The sequence below is a fragment of the Sturnira hondurensis genome, unplaced genomic scaffold, assembly GCF_014824575.4.
Source record: "Sturnira hondurensis isolate 20B ecotype Veracruz unplaced genomic scaffold, ASM1482457v3 Scaffold0021795, whole genome shotgun sequence".
Taxonomy (NCBI): domain Eukaryota; kingdom Metazoa; phylum Chordata; class Mammalia; order Chiroptera; family Phyllostomidae; genus Sturnira; species Sturnira hondurensis.
In genome coordinates, this window is record NW_028094426.1 from 8,793,759 (window position 1) to 8,818,944 (window position 25,186).

Consider the following 25,186-nt stretch of genomic DNA (forward strand, 5'->3'; position numbering starts at 1 on the left):
TCAAATTGTCTAGTAAGGTAAAAGTGTGATTTGGGATGCATTGTTGGATTCCAAGATTCTGAAATAACTAAGAGGAATAATTTTCTTAATTTAAAATCTGAATTTTAGGAACCACACTAGACAAAGATAAAGGTGAAATTTATTGACTAGGATTCCACCACTGATACCCACATTGAATTGTTTGCTTCTTTCCTCCACCTTAGCCACTTCCAGATGACCATGAAGGAAGCCAAGATTCACATAACATGCGTATAATACTTGGAATTTTAACACGTTTCTCTGTAGCAGTCTGAAACGTGCTTGCAGTGGGCAGTCAACACACCTCAGACATTGTTAATTTTATGCCTTCTCCAATGTATGCACAGCTGTTCTGATACTGACCTCACCTCTCAATCTGTTCTCACTGGTCATAGCCATTAATAGTTGCTTAATGTTTAGTAGACAGATGTTGATGTGAGGTATCAGTCCATCTTTAAGTGCCAGAAGTTCTATCAAATGTTACAACAGTGGTACTTAGGTAATTTCTGAGGTTAGTTGCAACACAATTGAAATTGGTCTAAACAAATCATCCACATTGGATTATTTTCTGCGCATTTAAAAACTAAACAGACTTCAACGGAGTTCTCATTTTAAGTTCAGATGGGGGTTCTGTTGCCTGCCTCTATTAAAGGCAAACTCTAGAGATAGAAGCTGGCAAGAAAGGAAAGAGGTTTTTATTCGGATGCTGAACCTGGGAGAATGAGGGACTTCCCACCTCAAAGCTCATCTTTTCCACAAAACCCAGACAAAATCCAGCCATTCTCAGCAAATCCAGAACAAAAGGAAGTACCCAGAGTCCTGTCATGCTTTAAAGTGCTCTCCTTTGGAGCCTGAGGCAGTTGCTAAGTGGTAGTCTAGGTAACTTATCTTGTTCTCAGCTGCTATCTGGCTGCAGACTCCACTGGCCATGCGGTTGCTAGGACCAAAATGTCCTATGCTCCTGGGCTGGAGATCATGTGAACACACCAGCAAATGGCCCACCATGTCAGCAAGAGAGATCAAGAGACAGACTCTCTTCTAGAGGCCATGAGCCATGTGACTGCTAAGGTTGCCTGCTCCGTGGAGAGGACAGGCCAATGCACCGTCTGAGTGTAGATTCTGAGCAGGAGAGAGCATTTCTTTGCACAACTGGATTTACATTAGCATTAGGTGTGGGGTGGTGTCGGTGCTTTCTCAGGATGACCAATTAACTTCCTAAACTTGTATGCACTTTGGGTTGTCCACCTCCTACCCAATCCCTTCTTTGCCCTGCCTAGATTGACAGGCATCTTTGGTCCAGCACCTCCCCCTGCCACCATTTAACTTCTAGTGCACTTGGGCTTGCCTTGCCCTAGTCCCACCCCAACTCTGGTACCACAAGCAGTAAGAGGGCTTTTTCCCAGTATCCATTTATCTTGCTAGCCTTGCACATGTTCAGTGTAAGAACCTCCCCCAGCCACCATCATGGCCAATGGGAAAATTCCTATTCCAGTCTTTCAATTCCACACCTCCCATGCTCTAGGCCCCATATGAACAAATTGCCCACACTAGGGGTCCACCACCAGAGAGCCACCAAACCAAAAGCATAACTAAAGGGATCCTGGGAATTGTCTATGGCCTCTCATGCAGTGCCAAGGGTAGCCTCTCAGGCAGCCCTGAGGGTGACATCAACAGGAGGGATGGGTCTTCTGCAGCCAGGAAGTTAACCTCCACAGAGGCAGTGAGCATCTGCAAGGCATGCCCTCCACTACCCGGGCAACACAGCCTCACCCACAAAAGTGAAACTCAGTGTCGTAGCCATGGCCCCAGATGGTTTGTAAAGGTATTGTCTGGCTGCACACAATGCCCTCTGACCTCTGTCTGGAGGAAGGTGACTTGGTTCACAAGTGGCTCCCAGGTTCCATTCCCATGGCCCAGCTCCCCGTTCCCCCATGGCCCCTCCTGTTAGGGAACAGCTCACACCCAGCAGTTCAGATAGGCTGTCTTATTGGTATCAGTACCTAAGCTCATGTTGTGATGATTCCTCACATGCAATGCTATCCTAATGAACAAGGAGGCAATTAGAGTTTCAGCGAGCATACGTTTCATGAATTATGATGAAAGAAGGGTAAATAATGCATACCCATTGTCTTTTATCATTTAAAGCATGAATTAAATTGTTTTGCAGCTACGGTATCTGGCATGTTTTGACATAATCGACATTCCAATGAGCCTTAAATTTGTGAATCACTTCTAATCAGCAACAAATGTCCAGGAGCAACATTTTCACCACATTCCCAAGCCTATTCTACACATTATTCCCAAATTCAATGAAATTGAGTAAGTACCCAACATTGATACTAAACTTCTGGTCAAACACACAAAATCGTGTTTTTCATTAAACTAGTCATTTTGTCTTTGATTATTTCCATTTGTCATTTAATAGTCATATCCGCCATTAAATTATTTATTCCATAACATTGTACCACATCTATTATTTTTTCACCAATTATTTATTACATAATGTGGTACAACATCTACTACTTGCTCAGCAATTATTCTAATGGTTTTCTTCTTTGCAATAATGTGCGTTCCCAAGTAACACTTCAAATAACTCTTTGCTTTTCCATTTATCAAATGATACACTTTCAACTAACAGGCCAAGCATATTCCTGACTAATAAATATTTCTACGGCCTATGTCAAAATAACTGTATATGTGACCACTCACCCTATTAATAAATAGTTATCTGAGAAGCTTCTCTACTTAAAAAATCAAACAATGGTATTAAGAATATCATTGCCCACCGTATTAGAAAAGTAACCAGAAAAAGATTTAAGTAATAAAGACGTTTAGTTATCTCATGTTGCAAGAAGTCTGGGAGAGCAAGCTAAGGTGCCAAGATTCAGCAGTGCCGTTAATGATGCAGGGGCTTCATACCTTTCTGTTCTACCGTCCTCAGTGTATATTGATCTTTCATGCACGTCCTGTTGCTTAGCCTCGTAATTACAAGAAGTGTGCTGCAGCTCCACGTACAAATTAAGGCAGGAAGAAAGGAGAGTATGAAGCAACAAAATCTGACCCTTTTATCAGGCAATTACAAAAATACCAGATTTCTACTTATGTCTCACTGTCTAAAAATATGTAATAAGATTACTTCTACCTGTAAGGAAGTCTGAGAAAACAGGTATCAATAACCCTTGCCTCGGTGTTGACAAAAGAGATCAAAAGTGAAGTTGGCCTAGCTAATTACAACACCCTGCCAAGTAGTATTTAAAACAATTTTAGAGTTAATCCATCAGAAGGAAATGCCAAAAACGTAAGTGCCTTAAGTAGAATTCAATATCATAAAAAATAACTAGTGTATTACATTTGTACTCACCAACCTACCACGGATGATTTGCTGCAATGCTGGATTATATGGAGACTTGTCTGGTGTTTGCCACATTAAAGTACTTATTTGTAAAATTTTAAGTGTGCTGATAAATACAGGGTAAAATAGGAAATTGAGAAGGATGCTCAAAGAAGAGCTACAAACTTATAAGCAGTCAATATTAAAATTGCCTGAATTTTAAATGTATGCAAAAGTAGCAGAAAAAGTTTTCATCTAAAGCCTTCAAAAAATTAGTTAACCTAGTAGCTCATTTTACCATATTGGTTATTGATAATACATTGCAAGTTTGTATCAACCACAACTGAATGTAAATGTTTCAAATGTAATAATTACCACCTAAATTTTGATGATGATAAACAAATTGCTAATTTAAAACCTGTGTCTCAGTGGATTTTGTAAATTGGCATTGTATGTGTTAAAATGATATCTTAATAATCTTCAGCATTCATACTGACTTATTCTTGATAAATTTATAATTGAGTAGTCTCCTAAATCATTTTGATCTGTATTTAGTACCTTTGAGATCATTGTTGCATATTTTTTCTTGATTTGAGGCAGTTTTTTTACTTGCATTTGACCTAAACCAGGAATCTAAAAGAACTGGTAAAATGGACATTAGTATTAGAATAACAATATACAAATACAAAAGCAGCTTAGGAGAAACTATCCGTGAATGGCATTCATGGAGTGTTTTTGTATGCTGGCTTTAATTAATTTCTAAATGAGAATAACTAGGTTGCATGGTATTACTCTGGGATGATACTTAGACCATGATGGAAATGTCCAGATGATAAATAGGAACAAATTACTATGGGAATGTGTGCACATATTCCTCACTTAGTGATCATTTTCAAATAGCCTCATTAATGCTTTTCTGACTCAAATTTATCACTTGAGACTTGAAATAGCCAATCACCAGTCATATGCCTACCTAAAATGCTAAGAGATCTGAAGACAAACCTTTCTATATTATTATTTCATATGAAATGTAAACTAAGTTGCATGGGATGACTTCTCTTCAAATTGATGACTTTCATCAACACTTGCAGGATGAAGGTAAAGGAAAGAATTCACTAGAGCTTTTAGTACTTGCTAGGGTACCATATATCATGTTGTACACTAATGAAATCAAGGTCTTTCTACATTTATAAACCATTTTGCCTCCGTTGGAGGATTTAACTAATCAGTAAAAGCAAAATATTGCCTAAGATTTTTCCTTGGAAAATTCCTCATGATCATTGTGTAAATGAGTACTAGTGTTTGTCTATATAAAAATTGTGGACCTTTATTGTTAATGTTCTTCATTTAAATAGGGAGATGTCTACATCTTTAGAGAATGCCAGGACAAATAGGAACCGCAAGGTGATTTGGGAAGAATGTATAAATACAATGGATATAGGTTATGCCCATCACTGTACACTACCAAAAAGTACGTACTTACAGTTGAGACTCAGAGTATAAATAGATGATCTACATTCGAAATAGAAATAGAGACACAGACCTGGGTAGACAGTTCCTAGGGTGAGAGCATCAAATGATTGGAAGTCACATGGCCAGTAGTGAAAAAGCAGATATAGGATCGAACAGGAAAAGGTCAAAATTCTTTGAAGAGCAGAGCTAGTACTAATAATGGCGTAGTGATAATCCTTCACTTTAGAAGACTCACTAAACTGAACAATGCTCACAGTGAAGAGATACAGGTTCATGTGTTCAGAAACCTCTATACGCTAAACCACTCTCTAGGTAATATAATAAAAGTTGTATTTTGAAGTCCTATCTTTGCCTTTTTTTCATGAATTTATGTTTTCTCTATTGGTTTTCTTGTAAAGCAATTTTTAGAAAATCCAAACTTTGTTTTATTGATCTGATACCCAGGTCAGGAAAAGTAATGCAAAGTAACCTAAATTGGGGGTATAATGTATATATTACTTAGAGAATTGGGAAAAATAGTTTAAGCAGAAAGGTACAGCCAAGGAAAGAAAAGGAAGAAGAAAATGAAATAAAAGTGTATAAATAAAACACCCCAGTGTCTGGCAAAATAATAACATAAAAATTAAACAATAAGAACAGTGAGAATTGCTGGTTCCCCCATATACACCCTTGAATTCTTCTGATAAGCTTGGAAAGAAAAGGTCCTTAAGGAAGAATTTAGGATATAACTCTACAAAATTTTGACTTTTCAAGAACACAAAAAGGCAAAAGAAAAAAATTCATCTTGATAATGATTTTTAACAGGTCACTGAGATCTAATGGATACAACAGACTATCTTATGTATATAAGCTATATTATGTATGTCATCTCATATATGTATATCTAGTTAAATTTTCCAATTTTTAAGTTAGGACAAATGTTTACACCTGAGAAACCATCATTACAATCAAGAAACTGAACTTATCTATCATTCCTTTTGCTTCTCAATAATCACTCCCTGTTTAGCCGTTCTCATCCTCAGGAGTCATGTATATGCTTTCTGTCATGACCGATCAGTTTTGATCTTCTGGGATTTTTTTAAATGAAATAATATACAGCAGTAGATACTGTTTTTTTGTTTGACTTCTTTCAGCATAAGATTTTGTAACTCCTTCACACTGTTGCATGTGTTTATCCTTCTTTACTGTTGAATAGAATTTCATCGTGTGGATATATTATGAGTGGCTTATCCATTCACCTACTGATGGACATTCTGGTTGTTTCCACTGTTACAAATAAATCTGCCCTGAATATTATTGTATAAGTATCTGTTTGGACATAGGCTTTTATTTGTCTAGGAGTAGAGTAACTAGATCATATAGACAACGTGCTTAACTTTCAAATAAAATGTGAAACTGTTTTCAACATTGATTATACCATTTTACCTTCTCACCAGCACCGAATGAGAATTCTAGTTGTTTCATAGCCTCCTAAATGCTTCGTATGGTCAGTCCTTTTAATGTCAGTCATTTGAATGTATGTGGTAATACTGATTCTACTTTTAATTTTCTTTTCTTAGTAAATAATGATATTAATCATCTTTTCAAATACATATTTGTCATCTTTATATTTTCTTTGGCAAAGTATCATTCTACGTTTTTTCAAACTTTGGGGTTATTTATATCCTTATTATTGAATTGTTAGAGTTCTCTCTCTTACAACTAGATACCAGTTCTAGATACAAGTTCTTTATCTGATAGGGGTTTACCAAGTACTATCTCCCAACCTCTGGCTTACCTTTTCAGACTCAACAGTGTCTTAAAGAGAAGATATTTTTTCGTTGTAGTGAAGTTGAATTTATCGTAATTTTTTATGAACTGTGTTCTTGTTATCATGTTTAAGAAATATTTGCCTAGCACAAAGTGAAAAAAATTTCTCATTTTCTTCTAAAGGTTTTTCACTTTCAGGTTTTGCATTCAGGTTCATACTTCCGTTTAAGTTGATTTTTGTATGTGGTACCAGCTGTGGATTATAGGGCACGTTTTTGCATACAAATTCCCAATTACTTTAGTGCCAATTTGCCTTTGCATTTCTGGCATAAAATTAGCTCATCTTATGTATATACCTATTAATTGTTTCCTATTCTGTTTAATTGATCTATTCATCATTATATAACTACAACGACATCTCAACTATGGTAACTTTGTGAAAAGCCTTGAAATCTGGTACTGTTTGGCTTACAAGTTTGATTTTCTTTTTATATTTGTTTATATAATTAAAGATCATTTTTATTGCCACGTAACCTTCAATATCAGCTACCAATGTCTGCAAAACCACATGGTAAGATTTTAATTGGGTGCCGAAGCAACAGATCACTTTAGGAAAAATTGAAATCTTAATGTTTTGTCTCCTGCTCCAGGAATATGATATATTTTCCAATTATTTATTTTTTTTAATTTCTGTCAGCAGTGTTTTATAGTTTTCAATGTCCAGGTCTTGCACTTATTTTTTCAGGTTCATTTCTACTTTATCTGCATCTGTTGAGATAGCAATCAGATTTTTCTTTGTCAATCTGTCAATCTATCATATGGTGAATTACATTGATTATGTTGATTATTTTCAAATGTTAAATCATTCCTGAAATAAAACGCATTTGGTCAGGAGGTGTTTATCTTCTTAAATAATGTTAAAATTGGCTTGCTAAAATTTTGTTTAGAATACATCTATGCTCATAAAAGATAATGTGCTGTACTTTTCTTTTCCATATTCTCTTTAGTTTGGGCTTGGAAATTTGTTGTGGCAAGGTTTTTAAATACAATTTTAATTTTTTAATAGGTGTATAATTTTTAAATTTATTTTTAGTGAAATGTGATAGTATTCTTCAAGGAATTTTCCATTTTATATATGCTGGCAAATTTGTTGACATAAAGTCATTCACAATCTCCCCCTAGGATCCTTTTATGCATGTTCCGTATTGATGTCCCTTTTCTCATTCCTCATATTAGTGATATGTGTCTGCTCTCTTTTACTCGTGATGGGTATGGCTACAGGTTTATTCATTTTATTGATCTTCGTATATCAATTTTTGGTTTAATTGATTTTCTTTATGGTGTTCCTGTTTTCTTTTTTAAATTTTGCTTTCCTCCACTTTGATATTTATATCTTTATATTTTTCTTTGGTTACTTTGGGTTTATTTATATCTTCTCATTTTTAGTTTCATTTGTCATTTTTTTCTAGTTTTTTTAAAGCAGAGGTGAGATCATCGATTTGAAGCTTCTTTAATGTAGGCACTTCAACTATAAATTTGCCTCAAACACTGCTTTAGAGGAATCACACAGATTTCCACATGTGGTATGTTTATTTCACTTCATTTAAACTACTTTATAATTTCCTCTTGATTTCTTCTCAATGATCATTTAAAAGTGAGTTGCAGTAGTTCCCCTCATCCATGGTTTTGCTTTCTGGAGTTTCAGTGACCTGGGTTCAACTGTGACCTGAAAGTATCAAATGCAAAACTCCAGAAACCAACACTTTAGAAATCTTATATTGCTCATTGTTTTGAGTACCATGGTGAAATCTGCCCAAGTCTGTCCCACCTGAGATGTGAATCATTCCTCTGTGCCTAGGCTTCCTACGTAGGCTTGCAGTCCCTCCGTCACTTAGTAGCCGTCTCAGTCATCAGATCTACTGCTATGGTGTTTCAGTGCTTGCTTGCATTCAAGTTACCCTTATTTTACTTAACAATGACCCCCAAATGCAAGAGAAGTGACTCTGGCAGTCTGGATGTAATTCAGAATAAGAATCTGTGAAATGCTTCCTTTAGGTTAAAGGGTATGTACATCTAGAGAAAAATATAGTACATGGAAGACTCAGGACTATCTACGACTTCAGGCCTCCATGGGGTCTTGGGATATACTCCCCACAGACGACTGTGTTTAGTGTTTTTGTTCTCTTTTTGAAAGACTTAAACAATAACAAGAAAATGATATATGTTTACTCACATGGTTACCATTTTGGGTGTTTTTCATTGGTATATGTTTTTCATTGGTATATATTGGTATATATATTGGTAGATTCATATTTCTATCATGTATAATTTGCCTTCTGCCTGAAAAACTTCGAGATTTCTTGTGAAATTTCTGGTGATAAATTTGTTCTGCCTTTTTATGTCTAAAAATCTTTATTTTGCTTTATTTTCTACATATATGTTTTCTGCGCATAGAAGTTAAGTTGATGGGGTTGGGAGCTTTTTCTTTCTTTTTTTAATTTTTTGGTACTTCAAAATGTGGTTCCACTTTTTTAACTTTCATCATTTTTTATGAGAAATTTCTGTCTTTGTCTGTTTTTCAGTGCATAACGTGTCCTTTTCCCTCTGGATGATTTTAAGATTTTTCTTTTATTAACAGTTTTGAGCAATTTGATTTTGATGTTATTTTGTGTAGTTTTCTTTACATTTTGTGCTTGGAATTTATTCAACTTTTAGACCTTTGTGTTTATAGTTTTTTTTTTAAATATAATTTTTATTTAATTCTTGTTCAAGTACAGGTTTCTGTCTTATAATCCCAACCCTGCCCGCCCCCCACCCCATGCTCCCCGCCTCCCTCCCCTTTCCACCCCCCACCCTTAGTTATTGTCCATGTGTCTTTTATACTTGTTCATGTGAGTCCATTCCCTTTTCCCCTATGATTCTCTCCCCTCTCCCCTCTGGGCCCTGACAGCCTGTTCCATATTTGAGTGTCATTGGTTGTATTTTGCTTGCTTGTTTGGTTTGTTTAGATTCCTGTTAATGGTGAGATCATATGATATTTGTCTTTCACCGCCTGGCTTATTTCGCTCAGCATAATGCTTTCCAGTTCCATCCATGATGTTGCAAAGGGTAGTAGTTCCTTCTTCCTTTCTGCAGCATAGAATTCCATTGTGTAAATGTACCATAGTTTTTTGATCCAGTCATTGACCGATGGGCATCTAGGCTGCTTCCAACTCTTGGCTATCGTAAATTGTGCTGCTATGAACATCGGGGTGCATAGGTTCTTTTGGATTGGTTTATAGTTTTAATCAAATTCAGAAAATCATTGTGCATTATTTCTTCAAATATGGAGAAACAATATTCTTGATATTATTAAAACATAGATTCTTTCTTCATAAAAGAAAGAATTTTCTTTTTTTTTCTTTCTGGGACTCAGTTATATATTCAATAGAGTGCTCAAAGTTTTCACTCAGATCATTAATGATTTATTATTTTTAATAGTTTATTTTTATTGTGTTTTTCCTTTACCATTTATCTTCCTTAATCTGCTCCCACCTGTCCCCGCCCTGTCTACCTCCCCTGAAATCAGCACCTGGCTGTCCCAGTCCGTGATACCGTTTTCTTTTTTGCTCTATCCCTCCCCCCACAACCCTGGTCCCCAGAGCTGTCGACCTGCTCTCTGTGAGTCTGTCTCTATCTTGCTTGCTCGTTCAGTTTGTTCAAATTATAGTTTCTGTTTTATTTTATTATGTAAAGTTTCTATTGCTCTGTCTCTTGCTCACTAATGTTTTCTTTAATTTTCAATCTGCGACTACTTTCATGAGTTTATTGTTCACCTCAAAGTTCCTATCTCTAGAAGTTTGATTTCCATGCCTCTACTTCTGGAACATGTAGAATGCAGATAGAATAGTTGCTTTACCACCTTTGCCTGCTAATTTGAACACTTATATCAGCTCTGGGTCAATTGCAAATAACTTGTTTTGCTCTTTTTTATATGTCTTATTTTTCATTTATTTTTTGCACCTTTCTAGTTTGGGGTTGGATTCTACATATTGTGAATTTTACATTTTAAAGTATTACATATTTTATATTTCTATAAATAGTCTTTTTTAAATTTTATGTATTTATTTTTAGAGAGAAAGAGAAGAAGGGAGGGCAAGAAACATCAATTTGTGGTTGCCTCTCATACGCCACCTACTGGGGACCTGGCCTGCAACCCAGGCAATATGCCCTGACTGAGAAGGGAACCAGCAACCCTTTGGTTCATAGGCCTGTGCTCAGTCCACTGAACTACACCAGCCAGGGCCCTATAAATATTCTTGAGCTTTCTTCCAGGGTGTAGAAAAGTTATTTGGAAAAAAGCTTCCTACCATTGGTTCTGGCTTCTAAAAACAATGTTTAGTTTGGGTTCAATTAATACCCAGTACAGAGACAAGACTTTTGTGAGAACTCTAGTCATTGTTATAAAATCCTCAGCCTGCTAACAGGAATAGTCCCTGCTCCCAATCTTGTGTGAGCACAAGATACTATTTCTTCTAATCATTTTGAGTGGTTCTTTTCCTGGCTTTCTCTACACTGACCTGCAAATTTAAAGTGCATCTATCATATCCAAAACTATGAAGAGGGACATGTCTAGGTTAACATGTAAGATATAGAGTTCCCAACTTATTACCAGCCTGTCCTCTAACATTTGTGAAACCCACATACTATGCATCTCAATAATATAAGTTCTATATAAACCTAACAAATTCCTAAATACACATAAGTAGACTGCACCCTACCTTCTTACTTGGGCAAATGTACTTTGCAAAACTCTGGAAGCCCAGGTTCTAATTTCCAAAGCTCTCAGATTGCACTGCAGGGCTGTGTGGCTGAATGAGGAAGACCAACTCTCAGTTCTTCAGTTCTGCTCAGTTTTCTTTCTTTTCCAACCACCTGTCTCCATCTGTTCCAACTCTGGGCTTTGTCCTCTCCCTTGAAGAGTGTCATACACATTTTTCTGAATAGAACCCACATCCAAACTCTGTCCGTGTCCTCTGCAGACAGTAACTCCTTGGTAACTCTTTAAAGCTACCTATAACGAATGGAAATTGTTCTCGGAAGTTTGGGCCTCAGGGAGTGGGGCTTGCAGGTGACAGAAGCAGAGTTAAGGCAATTTGGGCAGGAAATTCCAAAGACTTAAGTATGCAGAGCAGGGCATGGAAGGGTGGGTGCAGAGCACTCGTGGGCCCTGGCCCTGAAGACTGTTCGTTCTTTATTTCCCAATGGGACTCCCTTGCGTGTTTGTGAAAACATTATTTCCCATGATTAGCATAAAATGTCTGTATATATTTTCTTTTAGAGTTTATATACCTTTGTGTAACCCAGTGAGCACTAATTATATTACCTTGTATAAACAGCATGCAATATTTCCACATTATATATACACACATACGCATATGGTGTGTTATAGTACTTACATATTTTTGTCTATCCCAGTAAGTAATACTTATAGGCCTTGATGGCCAATTGTTTCATGATAATATGTAAAATTAGCCATGTCATAAAGACGTAGCCAATGAATTAATGTTTTTCTCTTTTTCATGGCTTTTCAAATAAATATTTTTTTTACTTATTAATCACCCAATTCAATGTTCTTTACTCTGATCCCAAAGATATTAGAAACACAACTTGAGCCCTGGCTGGTGTAGCTCAGTGGATTGAGCGCGGGCCTGCGAACCAGACGACCGCGGTTCAATTCCCAGTCAGGGCACATTCCTGGGTTGCAGGCCAGTTCCCAGCAGGGGACACACCAGAGGCAACCGTACATTGATATTTCTCTCCCTCTCTCCTTCCCTTCCCCTCTAAGATAAATAAATAAAATTAGAAGGAAGGATGGCTAACAGTGAAGCATGGTAATTTATAATTTAGACACAGTATAAACAGAGACAGGCGTGAGGGGGGACCTTTTATTCCTGTTTCTGTGTATCATTCTGGAATTAAAAACAAAAAATTCCAGGCAAGAGATTACTTTCATTCTGACACCAGCCTTCGATGTTCTCTCTGCTTAAAGCAATCTGAAATGTCCATTCTGGGGCCATGTATACAGCTTCACCTTTCGGGTACACTGATATTGAAACCACACGNAGGTTGCAGGCCAGTTCCCGGCAGGGGCCAGTTCCCAGCAGGGGATGCACGAGAAGCAACCATACATTGATGTTTCTCTTCCTCTCTCCTTCCCTTCCCCTCCAAGATAAATAAATAAAATTAGAAGGAAGGATGGCTAACAGTGAAGCATGGTAATTTAGACACAGTATAAACAGAGACAGGCGTGAGGGGGGACCTTCTATTCCTGCTTCTGTGTATCATTCTGGAATTAAAAACAAAAAATTCCAGGCAAGAGATTACTTTCATTCTGACACCAGCCTTCGATGTTCTCTCTGCTTAAAGCAATCTGAAATGTCCATTCTGGGGCCATGTATACAGCTTCACCTTTCGGGTACACTGATATTGAAACCACACGTGTAAAAGAATGGGTAAACGCCTATCCATGAGAGCCCCAAATGGAGATCACAATGCATGAAGAAGTTTTCCCCAACCATTCCCCCGCTGACAGGCGCCCATCACCGAGGCACGTCCTCTTTCCGTCAGGGCCTCTGTTCTTCATAAGTAGGGGAAGAGGGCCTGCCCTCCAGCTCTGAAATTCTGAGAATCTGTGCCATCGTCATGGTGGGTCAACTGCCATCCAGTACAAGTTCCCACTGTTTCTCATGAACACAAGCATAGTTTCCATGCTAAAAGTCAGCCATTTCTTTCTAAAGCTTCTAAACCAATTTCAACGACAGTCTGAAATATAGGTAATGTGTGTTTTAGAGAGTGGTAAGTTTCGGGAATTTTACCTTTGGTGAAAAAATTTGTAAAAGCTTCCCTTGCTTGATGCGTGGACTTTCGAGGTTCTCAGCTGTCAGTGGATCCAGGAATGTGAAGAGGTGGGAGGAAGGGAGGCCCTTTACTCACCTCCCATGAAGGAACCGAAATGGAGACCGTACAGTAAACAGGAAGGCCCATTGCACTGTTTGTTTAGTTTCATTCTGAACCTAGCTTCTCACTGCAGTGGATTTTAGAGACTTACAGTTTATATTAACAATAGTCACAGCTTCTTTTTTGCTCTGAATATCAAAGTATCGTCTTCCCTTTAACAAGTATGCATTAGTCACATTATGTAATTTATTTGAAGTACCAAGCATAATGTGTTTTTCTCCTTTTCCCTAATTAGTCTTATTTCATAAGCATGAGGTTCCTTTTCCTCTGCTCCTCAAAAAGGTTGCCTAATGGTGAAACATTTTAATCTCTTCTGGCCCAGTAATTTGTGGTTTTAAGTTGATCCTTCTGCCCTCTTTATTTATCGTCACTGAACTCAGCTCTCCTTATTGCTAAGAAGGTTTTCAAATGTTTCGTTTTTCCATCTTCCTTAAAAATAACAACATTGCTCTGTAAAGCAACTAATGTTCTCAGTGGGCAAATGGAAAGAATCCCACATCACCCGGAAACACATTCTTGCCAGTAGAAAGTGTAAAATGGACTCTAAACATTGTTACACCTTACCCCTATGAGTGATGTTCTCTAAATGCATTCTACCCCCTGTACAGCCACCTGCCACTTTTGCCTTATTGCAGCCAGAAGGTTTAAAGCAATTGATGTTAAATATTTTGAAAGATTTCCATTGATAAGAAAATGTGGTAAAAGCACTTTTAAGTGAAGAGTAACACACACACACACACACACACACACACACACATCACAAACCAGGCATCTTGATACCATCTAAGTTCGCACCGTGTGGGATAGGGAACTGCAGGGATTGAGGTTTAGCCAGGCTTCTAAACTATGTAGCAGGAACATGGAGAAATTCAGTGTTGTTGTAGTCATTGACTGGGTCGTGGGTTGTGTTGTACGTGTGTGTGTCTACGTGGAATGGGTGCCTGTCTGTACGTGGAGTGGGAGGGGGAGTGATTTACATACAAAACAGCTAAACATAGCTTAACTACAGAATCATACTAAAAAATCTACTGCCCAAAGTTAGAAACATTTGTTAATTAAAGAATAATTCTCCTTTTAGAGGAATGACGCTTGTTAGCTATTTATTTACAGTATGTTATTAAAATGAATTATTTCACATTTCAAAGGGAGAATATTTTGTAGTCTCCTTTCTATTTCTCTTGGTCAAGAAGGCCACAGAAATACATACCAACAAGCTCTGAATGTAGGCACAGACCAGCAGCAAAGAGTACTGTCTAGAGATCAAACAGGAGAGAACTGGGTTTGAAATCAAAGACTTGCCATTGATCAAGCCATTATTAGTCTAGGACAAGGGTTTACACACATCTTCTCGTTTCTCTTCTGGGTCTGAATGCACATGAGCCGAAGTAAAATGCTGCCAGATTTGGAAGGTGGAGGAGAGGACCCACCCCAGACAGTTAACTGCACATCTGGCCTCTGGTGCTCTGGTGTTTTCTCCAAAGGGAGCAAAGGAGAATCTAGCCATTAAAGCTTCACCTGCTTTCAATAGTCCTGATCAGTATAGCTGTCCTTTGTAGACATATCTTAACGTTGGAACAGAGCTTGAGAAATATATGCGGATTTAGTGGCGTTGATGACATCTGACTTCAAATGTAAAGGCAAGTTGTTGGGTTTTTTTCTTCTCTCTGATCTTTTCTGTTCTCTTCATGGGGGGCTGGGTAAAGGAGGAAAAGAAAATACATTTAAAAATTACACAGTCTATGCTAAAGGATGGTGAGAGAAAATGTGTATCATGCGGGAAGTTAAAGTCGGCATGACTTGGAATAATAATGTGTGATGGCTCCAAAACAATATATTCCTTTTGATTTTCATAAAAATGGTTTCTGAATAATTATTTGATTTCCAGCAATTATGCATTCATATAATCAAGATTATGTTGATCAAGAAGATGGTGCAGTGGAAGTGGGGTATTCATCAAGACCGAAGCTTGTGGGGAAATTAAAATTCCTAAGTTTAGATAGATGTCCAGTGCTCTGCTTCTCCTTACTCACAGTTGGAAAAACGATGTCATAAATAGAGCACACTCATGTGGAAAGATCAAAATATATGTTATCTATGCAGAAGGAGCATTAATTTCTGTCTTTAAAATGTTCTGTTGGCAAGTTTATATCTTTCCCCAGAATATTCAGAAGAAAAGAGAAGTAGCAACCACATCCTTTAAACACAGCCATAGGCCAGCTCTGCAAATGACTAGCTCCAATGTGAAAACACTTTCAAAGTTCTAAATGAGATGTCCCTGAGGTAACAAAGAGGGGACATTTTACAGTATGACAGTATGTAAGACAGCATTGTCAGCTGTAGTTTATTTAAAGCATGAGGCCTGTAACAGGAAAATAATGACTTTAATAAAATTTACTATTGACTTTGTAGGCTAAAATCTTTCTGTCATCAGGAATACAGAAAAACAACCTGTCTGAAAATCCTTCAGTTAAATATATTCCTTTAATATTTCAAAGCAACTTGATTTTTTTTAATATACATGCTACTTCAAAAGACACCGTAGTAGGGTGGAAATTAGTATTTTAATAGAAAGTTGGTATTGCTTACATTAGGAAAAAATCGGCAATGACCTATGACACTGCCAACTGAAAGCAACATTTGCGGAGACTGCAAAAGCAGTTCATGCAATTCCTTAAAATGCTGTGTGAAGCTATGTCATAAATGAATGATTTATAAATTATCCAATGTCCTTCTCATCTGAAGGATATCTTTTAATCATGCAGTATAGATTCTCAGTAAGAACGCCAAAGAGCTTGCTGGATATACATGAAAGTCTACAGCATGTTAAAAGGTTGGGGTCATTTCTGAAAATAGGGGAAAGTGGGAAAACATATGGCCTGATTTTACTCTCCAGCCAATTTGATTAAATGCGGTATAGATTGCTTGTAGTGTGTAAGAGAGGTCATGCCCATTATATGAAAAGCTGAAGAAATTTCATTTCTTTAATGTTTTACATAGTTAAAATAAACTGTGGTAAAAAGTTTCCCAACAGTGTATGACAGCTCAATTTAGAGGTGAAGCCTTTTAATAAAACCTCATGAAATGAATACTTGGGTTTATGCACTCTGTTTGTGTTTCCCACTGGAGTGCTTAGCATTATGAAGCTGTGGTTACTTGCTTTACCACTGCAGAATAACATCATGAAAAGAGAGACCAGAGCTTTGTATCAGAAAATATCCAGAGTGAGTAAAAATGCTGATTGAGAAACCTTAATTTAAAGCTAAACTTGCTTTCTTATTTGCTTTTAGCATGCTATTGTAAAGTATATTGGCTTGAATTACAGGATATTATTTAAACAAAGGGAAAAATCCACGGGGGGGTTTACACATTAACCTATAGCTTATTTAAGGGAAAATTATGAACCTCAGAATTATATACCAGTAATCTTTTCTAAGCTTTAATAAGGACTTTAAACCGAGGCATGCTTTTCTGAATTAAATATATATGCTGGTATTACTGGGAAGAGGGAGAAAGCAAGGGAAAGAATAAAAAACAGTTCATTTGTATACAGATTCTGGCACCAGCACTCCATATGGAGACAGAATTCTTTTTCAATACCATCTAGGATTTCAAAAACAATTCTTAGGGGACCTAGTATGGTGCCTCAAACCAATTAAATGGTCAATATATTCACATTAGCAGACATAACTCTTTTCAAGAGCGGGATTAATTCTGATCCTCTTTCTTTCCAGTTGTGCTCTCTGGCTCACTCTGGAAGTGTCTCTAACGTGAGGGAGGCGATCAGGAAAGCTGGGTCGTTGCTCTTCTGCCCTATTCGACCCTGACCTCTTCTGGACTTCCTGAATATCTGGCCTGACTGCAGCTACCGTAAGATTTCATTAGATAACTTCTATTACATGCGGGAATGTAAAAAGAATTTTGAACATAGTGTGCAAAGATATGAAAATTTTGTGGATGGATGCTTATGCAATTATGAGTCCCCAGAATTTCCAAAGAAATATGGTTACCCTAACAAATGTATCAGTTGGTTTTGACAATGTATGTTGCGATTGGTAAGATATTGTGTCCTGAGATATGTGACTCCTGTTCTCTCCTTGCATATTAACTTCCTATGTATACCCTGTGGTAGCTAGTATTTGTGATTTGTCTTTTTCTTGGGAAGTTTTTGAGGAATGCAAGTTGATAGCCAAACTACTATGAGGAAAACAAGTACCTGTGCCTGTTCCTTAGCTACTCTGGAAATATCAGGTGGACTGACTCTTAATTACGCCAGCTTATCCAGGAGATACTGAGGTAATATCTGAGAGGCTGTCTTTGGTCATAAATAGTATTGATATTGTTGAGAAAGTTGTCCAATGGAAATTAAAGGTGGATGTGTTGCTTTTCAACGGTTTTAGGTCTTCATTCTCTGGGATGCTAAGAAAGTATATTGAAAGCTTCCCTCAATATGGTTGTCTCTAATTCATCTTTCAAAATTTCTGGTTCCTAGATTACCACTTAAAGTAAACTAGCATAATGATACTGCTTCCCCTCCCCCCCCAATTAATCTCTAATTTGATTATTCTTTTCTCTTTTTTTGGTGCAGAAATAAGTTTATTTTTCAACTAAGAAAGTACATATTTGAATGCCAGAGAATTAAATTTGTTCCCAGATAATACTTATCAAATCTGGGTTAGTTCTAATTCTCTTTTTTCCTTTTTTCTTATGTTAATTTATTTTTCTTTCTTTATTTGTTTGTTTTTTTATTTAATTCCTATTCAAGTACGGTTTTCTGTTTTATTCTTTTCTATTTAAGTATAATTTTAGACTGCTTGAAGCAACACCAACAAAAGAATTTCTAACTTGATGACATTAACAACCAAGACTGAGAAAACCCTTTGCTTTGTCCATTCCTTCCACGAGCATCTATTGTGTTCTGGTTCTTAGGGACAAGTGAGAGCAGTGACCAAAGCAAAGCCTTGACCCCAGAGGACCTTATTGTTTAGTGGAGAAACAAACAATAATCAAGACAACACACGCTTCCAGGTAGTGAAAATGCAATGAAAAAGAAAAGTATAGCAGAGTAGGGAAAATGGAAGAGGTAGACAGAGGGCAGAAAGCAAAAGTTGAGAAAAAAAGCAGAGAAAGTTAAGGGATGGTGCACATATCCTTCATACGGGGCAGTGAGATGGATTGAGGGGTAACAGGCTGCCGCCTATTCCAGTAAATATTTCACTTGGTCAAAAAGAGAGACTAATTAACCTACTCCTGGGAGCCTTTTAATAACCCCATCTTGTAGTAAAATCTTAAAATTGCCGAAAGATTTATCTATGGAAAAACAGATTGGTTTAAGAATTAAAATTTGTTTTCAATCTAATCATTAATCATATAAAGTGGTTGGGTCATAAGGGGTGTTGGCACATCAAAAGAATGGGAATTTTTAAATACATATAATAGTTGTAGGGATAAATGGCCCGGGCACAATACTCAAATGTTATTGTAATAGATTTTGCTAAGAAGAATACATTGCTAACCATATTAGCAATCCATAACATTTAAATATTGAACAACCCAAAGCCCAACTGCTTTGCAGTGAATTAAAGGCAGAAGAGGGGATTGGGTGTAAGACCTCTGTCTAAGTTACCACCCTGGGAAAACACACTTTGTTTTCTCACATTCACCTTCCACATGACCCTACATTTTAAAAAAAAGTCTTTAGATACTGGAAGATCAAAGGAAAACAAGCATAGACTCACACTTTATATGTGCACCACATCTTTATCCTGGGAATGTTTATAATTGGAGTTAAGTTTGGTTTATGCACTTGATGTATTTAAAGAAGAGAAAAGGACTTGTTCAATGTAACTCAAAAATATTTTTAAAATGCTAGCTAGGCTCTGGGGAAACTAAAGCACTTGTTCACTCTCAAAAAGCATGTGGGCCAATGACTGTGAGTGCAATCGCTACTTGCTCTTGAGACAAAAGCAGAGAATTTTGCAGTGGCATCTCAGCTAATATTAGAGAGAGCAAAATCACGATGCTGAAAGTATGAGAAAACACTCATATAAAATTTGTAATAAATAGGAAAGTTATTTCTTTACTAGAAAAAATAGTTTATTTATATCTCACACAATTTTTACCTATGTGTTTTGAATTACCTACTTTAATAGACATTAATGCATTTTGATATCCTATGATACTAGTTTGTTTCATAGCTAAAGAAAAAGTCAAGAAATACAGTCCAAACTTAAAAATGTTTTTAGAACACTAACAATAACAGTAGCTTGTATGTATTTGGTTAAGTAAGTTTTTAAAAGTCTATATTGCCTCTATAATCTCTATTATAATAGAGATTATAGAGGCAATATAGAGGGGCTTATATAGATTTATATAGGCCTCTAGAGGCCCATTATAATCTCTACTTTTAAGATGACTTGATGAGCTCTGGCTGGTGTAGCTCTGTGGATTGAGTGTTGGCCTGCAAACCAGAGAGTTACTGGTTCTATTCCCAGTCAAGTCATATGCCTGGGTTGCAAACCCAGGTTGTAAGCCTGGTCCCCAGTCAGGGGTAAGCAAGAGGCAACCATACATTGATGTGCCTTTCCCTCTCTTTCTCCCACCATTCCCCTCTATAAAAATAAATAAATAAAATCTTAAAAAATAAGATAAAGTGATGAGATTAGAAAGGTTAGGTATTATGTACTAGGTCACATAACTAGTGAAAAATATTGCCGAGACTGGAACCAAGTCTCTAACTAAAAATGATACTTTTTAAACCAATAACTATGCTACCTGTGGTCATATAAATTAATTAGTTAATATCGACATTTTAATAAAATTTCTTTCCTTTATTAGCAGTGAAGTTGGATTTTTATAAATGAACAATTGCCCTATTAAGCTATATAAAAATGGTAATCATATTTTAGTCTAAATGTAAATACCTCAACTAGAAAGTTTGCTTAGATTACTTATCACAGAACTATTTTATAAAAAACAGATGAGAGCCTAGCATTTTTTTGAAGGAATTAGTGCCTCACACTGGGGAAGATTTTGGAAATATATAAGGGTGACTATCACAGCGATGTCACAAGGGGATAATAGTGGCATTTGAAATGAGTAGGATAGACAAACACAATGAAATCTTGTAGCCTTTTATTTTTCTCAGACTTTAAATGCATCATCAGAATTCCATATAGAGAAAATATTATAATTATCTGAGCCTACAACTTGTCACCATTTGACCTGTGCACAGTTTTTATGTCAGTTGGATTTTCCAGATATATAACTATGGTGACAATCTATTAAACATTCTCCTTCTTTAGTTTAGAATTTTATTAAGAGTTGTTTGCCATATTTGAGGATTATGTCACCTATGACAATGACACTCATTATATTTGAGTCGATAATTTGTGCCACAAATTTTTATTTGCGCCACTTTTCTTTTGTACCTGTCACATAAACATATAAAACTAGTCAAGGTTCACTTAAACCATATATTATTGAGCCGGCCCCAGTAAGCCCCCAGCAGCAGCCCACAGTAAGCCCAGGAAGCCCAGAATAGCAGTAGCCAGCCTAGATTCACAGCTTGGCTTCCCCTGAGAATCCCCAAGCCCCCAACACAAGTAGCAGCCACCCCAGATTGCTTTATAGCTCAGACAGCATGGGCATGGTCAGAACACAGGGGGAGGCTGTCCTTGGCCTGCACCACCTGGGAAACCCCAGAGCCTATGTACCCAGTAGACAGCTACAGACAATGTCAGAGCACCACTATCCTGCCTCTGCACAGCTGATACTCCACAGAAGGCAGAGGCTGGTGCTCAATAGTCAGAGCCAGTCCTTATAGCTGACCAGCCTGGGTAAATCCCTCCCATTGACCTGCTGAAAGCAGTCAGGACTCAACTACAGAAGGAGAGTGCACTCAGCCCACACAAAAGGCATCCCTCAAGTACCCAGCTTGGTTGATGAGGAGGCTGTGCCACTGGCCCCTACAGGACACCTGCTATATTAGGCCACACTGCCGTGACGGAGTCATAGCATTTCTACCTAACACATAGAAACAAACACAGGGAGGCTGCCAAAATGATGAGACAAAGAAACATGGCCCAAATGAAAGAACAGATTGAAATTCCAGAAAAATAACTAAACAAAATGGAAATAAGCAATCTGTCAGATGCAGAGTTCAAAACACAGATTATCAGGATGCTCAAAGAACTTAGTGAGGATCTTAACAGCATAAAAAAGATCCAGTCAGAAATGAAGGATACATAATTAAAATAGAGAACAATTTACAGGAGATTGACAATAGAGTGGATGAAGCCGAGAATCAGATCAATGATTTGGAACATAAGGAAGAAAAAAACCAACCAAGGAATGGTTCTCTTCGGAACACGAAGAGAAAGGAATCCAAGAAAATGAGAATAGTGTAAGCAGCCTATGGGACAACTTCAAGTGCTCCAACATTTGCATCATATAGGTGCCAGAAGGAGAAGGAAAAGAGCAATATATTGGAAATCTTTTTAAAACATAATGAAAAAAAAAATTCCCTAATTTGGTGAAGGAAATAGACATGAAAGCCCTGGAAGTACAAAGTCCCAAATAAGATGGATGCTAAGAGGCCCACCTCAAGACATCTCATAATTAAAATTGAAAGGTTAATGATAAAAAAAGAATCTTTTCAAATATTTATTTATTTATTTATTTATTTAGAGAGAGAGAGAGGGGGAAAGATGGAAAAAAGAGGGAGAGAAACATCAAAGTGTGGTTTCCTCTCACGCACCCCGATCTGGGGACCTGGCCTGAAATCCAGGCATAAACCCTGACTGGGAATAGAAACAGTGACCCTTTGGTTCACAGGCTGGTGCTCAATCTATTGAGCCACACCAGCCAGGACAGAAGAGCATCTTAAAAGCAGCAAGAGAAAAGAAGTTCATTACCCACAGGGCAGTTCCCATACGCTTGTCATCTGATTTCTCAAAAGAAACTTTGCAGGTTAGAAGGAATTGGCAAGAAATATTCAGTCATGAAAATCAGGAACCTAGGGCCAAGATTGCTATACCCAGCAAAGAGATCATTCAGAATGAAAGGGCAAATGAAGAGCTTCACAGACAAGAAAAAAAACTAAATGAGTTCATTGTCACCAAACCATTATTATATGAAATGTTAAAGGGACTTATTTAAGAAAAAGAAGAAGATAAAAACTATGACCAATAAAATGGCAATAACTACATACCTATCAACAATTGAATTTAAAAAACAAACTAAGCAACCAAGAACAACAGAGAGAGAATCATGGATAGGGAGAGCGTTTTGAGGGTTGCTAGATGGGAGGAGGTTGTGGGTGAATGGGTGAGGAGGTAAAAGGATTATGAAATACAAACAGGTAGTTACAGAATAGCCGTGGGAATGTAAAGTACAGTACAGGAAATGGAGTAGCCAAAGAACTTATATGCATGCCCATGGACTTGAACAATAGTGTGGGGGTTGCCTGAGGGAGTGGGGTGTGCTGGGTAAAGGGGGGCAAAGGAGGAAATTGGGACCACTGTAATAGCAGAGTCAATTAAATATAATTTTAAAAAAGAAAAGCTTAAAAAAGCTTTCAGATGACTCTGACATGCAACTAAGTTCATATATGCTCAAGCTAAATATATATATATAATTAAATAGCAGAAATGAAATAGTGGTAATGCATTAACAAAGATTATAAACATGCATATAGTTTATATTTATATTCATTCATTGCTCAATGATTAGAAACATTGTGAAGATTATATAGAGGATTTATTTGCTTACTCTTCTGTGGCCAGAGGTTTCTGATGCCTTCTGATATGGTCCGTAGAGTTCTACCCACAACTATAACTTCTTATATTACTTTTCTTATTTTAGTCCATCTTCTAGCCCCTGTCTCCTATCAAAGGCAAGGGTTCCAAAGGTCTGCTTAAATATTAGAGATCTGACTGTATGTCTTGTCTGGAGGTGGGAATTAAGGCAAATTATATGCTCTGTGTAATTCTTTAACATTATTACAACCTCTTTTTAATGTAGAGCATTCTTTTGTAAGAGTATCATACTTCTACATTTTAGAGGGATGCTCTATTTGCATAAATTAAGATCATTGCCCACTTTTCATTACGAAAAAATAAGCCTTGCTTGTTAGTACTTATCCTTTTATTTTAATTTCAGTATCCATATGGATGCTTTGCTTTTTTATTTTCCTTTGCTTCCTGCACAGAATAGCATTTTAAAGTATCTGTTATAGAAAGGAGATATGGACTGAATAAGGCAGAACCACTGGGCTAATCTCGAAATAAAAAGAAAATAGGTAGTTAATATTTCAGGTTCTTATTACAACAAATACTTGTTAAATTTCAGTTTTTATCTATTGATGTGGAGAAAAATAGAATGATGTGGACAGAAACAATGTAACAATGGGTACTAAATAAATGCTTTTGCAATGGTCATGGTTAAGAGTAAATGTTATAGTAGATATTGCATTATTCCATTTATAAAGCATTCTACTTTATATTATTTGAATATTCGAATAATAATTATGAGGCTCTATATCATCCACGTGAATAAATACATCACCAGTGGCATTTGTGGGGTTTTGGGTATGCCTTCCACATTTTCTTATGATATATATACATTTGGAGAAATAATTCTGTCTAAAAATAAAATACTTGAAATATAAAAATACAAGTATTCCGTATTTCTCAATTTTCAACTTTAGCTCTATTTAAACAGATGTAACTTTAAAAATGGAACCATGTGAATATAGCAAGCAATTTTGCAAATGATATCTGAGGATGCACTAATCTATATAAATATATTTTACTTTTAACGATCTATGGGATTCTGGAACCCAGTTATCACTCCAAACCAGTAAAATGTGGATGGCACTGTTTGAGCAGTCTCAAATCTTTGACCCTGCCTTGACATGCAGTGCAGGATAAAGTTCGCTTTACTTTCCTTAAATGAACAGGAGCAGACTTTTTTCAATCCCTGCTCATTACCCCTCAGATCATTTTGAGCCAATTCATAGCCACTGCTTTGCTGTATATCACTCTAAATCACAGGTATAAAAAATAGTTTGGAGGGAAAAACTTTTAAACGATAGCAAAATGTCAGTTTCAAGAAGTGTTAAAAGGCAATTTAATCAACTTTCAACACATTGAACACCACCTTGGCATTAGACATCATAGATTTCCTTCTTACCTCCCAACTTCTGAGGCTTATTATTAAATACTTTCACAGAAGCAAGATCACAAAGACATTAGACTGCTTGCTTACAGGTATATCCGACTTAGTAAACTTAAAGGGACACTACCAAGGCTGGTAAAGCTGAAATTAGACCTATGGGCTTTATTCTGAAGCTTGGGCGTGCACAGTATGCTATCTGATTCACTTTGCCTGCCAGCTTTGTTCTCTTGAACCAGCAGGAGGGATTGACACTTCGGGGAATCTTTCTCTTTTAACCCAGTGCTGCACTTGACAGCTAAGCTGGGCCAGTAGAGCCCGGCAGACAGCTAGGACCCTGGCTTTGTAGTTTACGGGCAGCTGTTTAGAAATTGGCAGTTTTAGTGCATTTAGCCATGCACTCCCAGATTATTTGTGCAAAGTTAGGATAATTGTTTAGAATAT

At 37.0% G+C, this 25,186-nt stretch overlaps 1 protein-coding gene across 2 annotated transcripts in view; it reads left to right on the top strand.

Annotated features, from left to right (window-relative positions):
• Positions 1 to 25,186, top strand: part of LMO3 (LIM domain only 3) — a 222,481-nt gene that overhangs the window by 34,417 nt on the left and 162,878 nt on the right. Inside the window, exons 3-5 of one of the 2 annotated variants that reach the window (XM_037033847.1) lie at positions 2,186 to 2,337; positions 4,705 to 4,820; positions 17,302 to 17,437. The gene's annotated coding sequence lies outside the window, so the exon portion shown is untranslated. The remainder of the gene's footprint in view (positions 1 to 2,185; positions 2,338 to 4,704; positions 4,821 to 17,301; positions 17,438 to 25,186) is intronic. The other variant, XM_037033848.1, reaches the window with a different exon arrangement.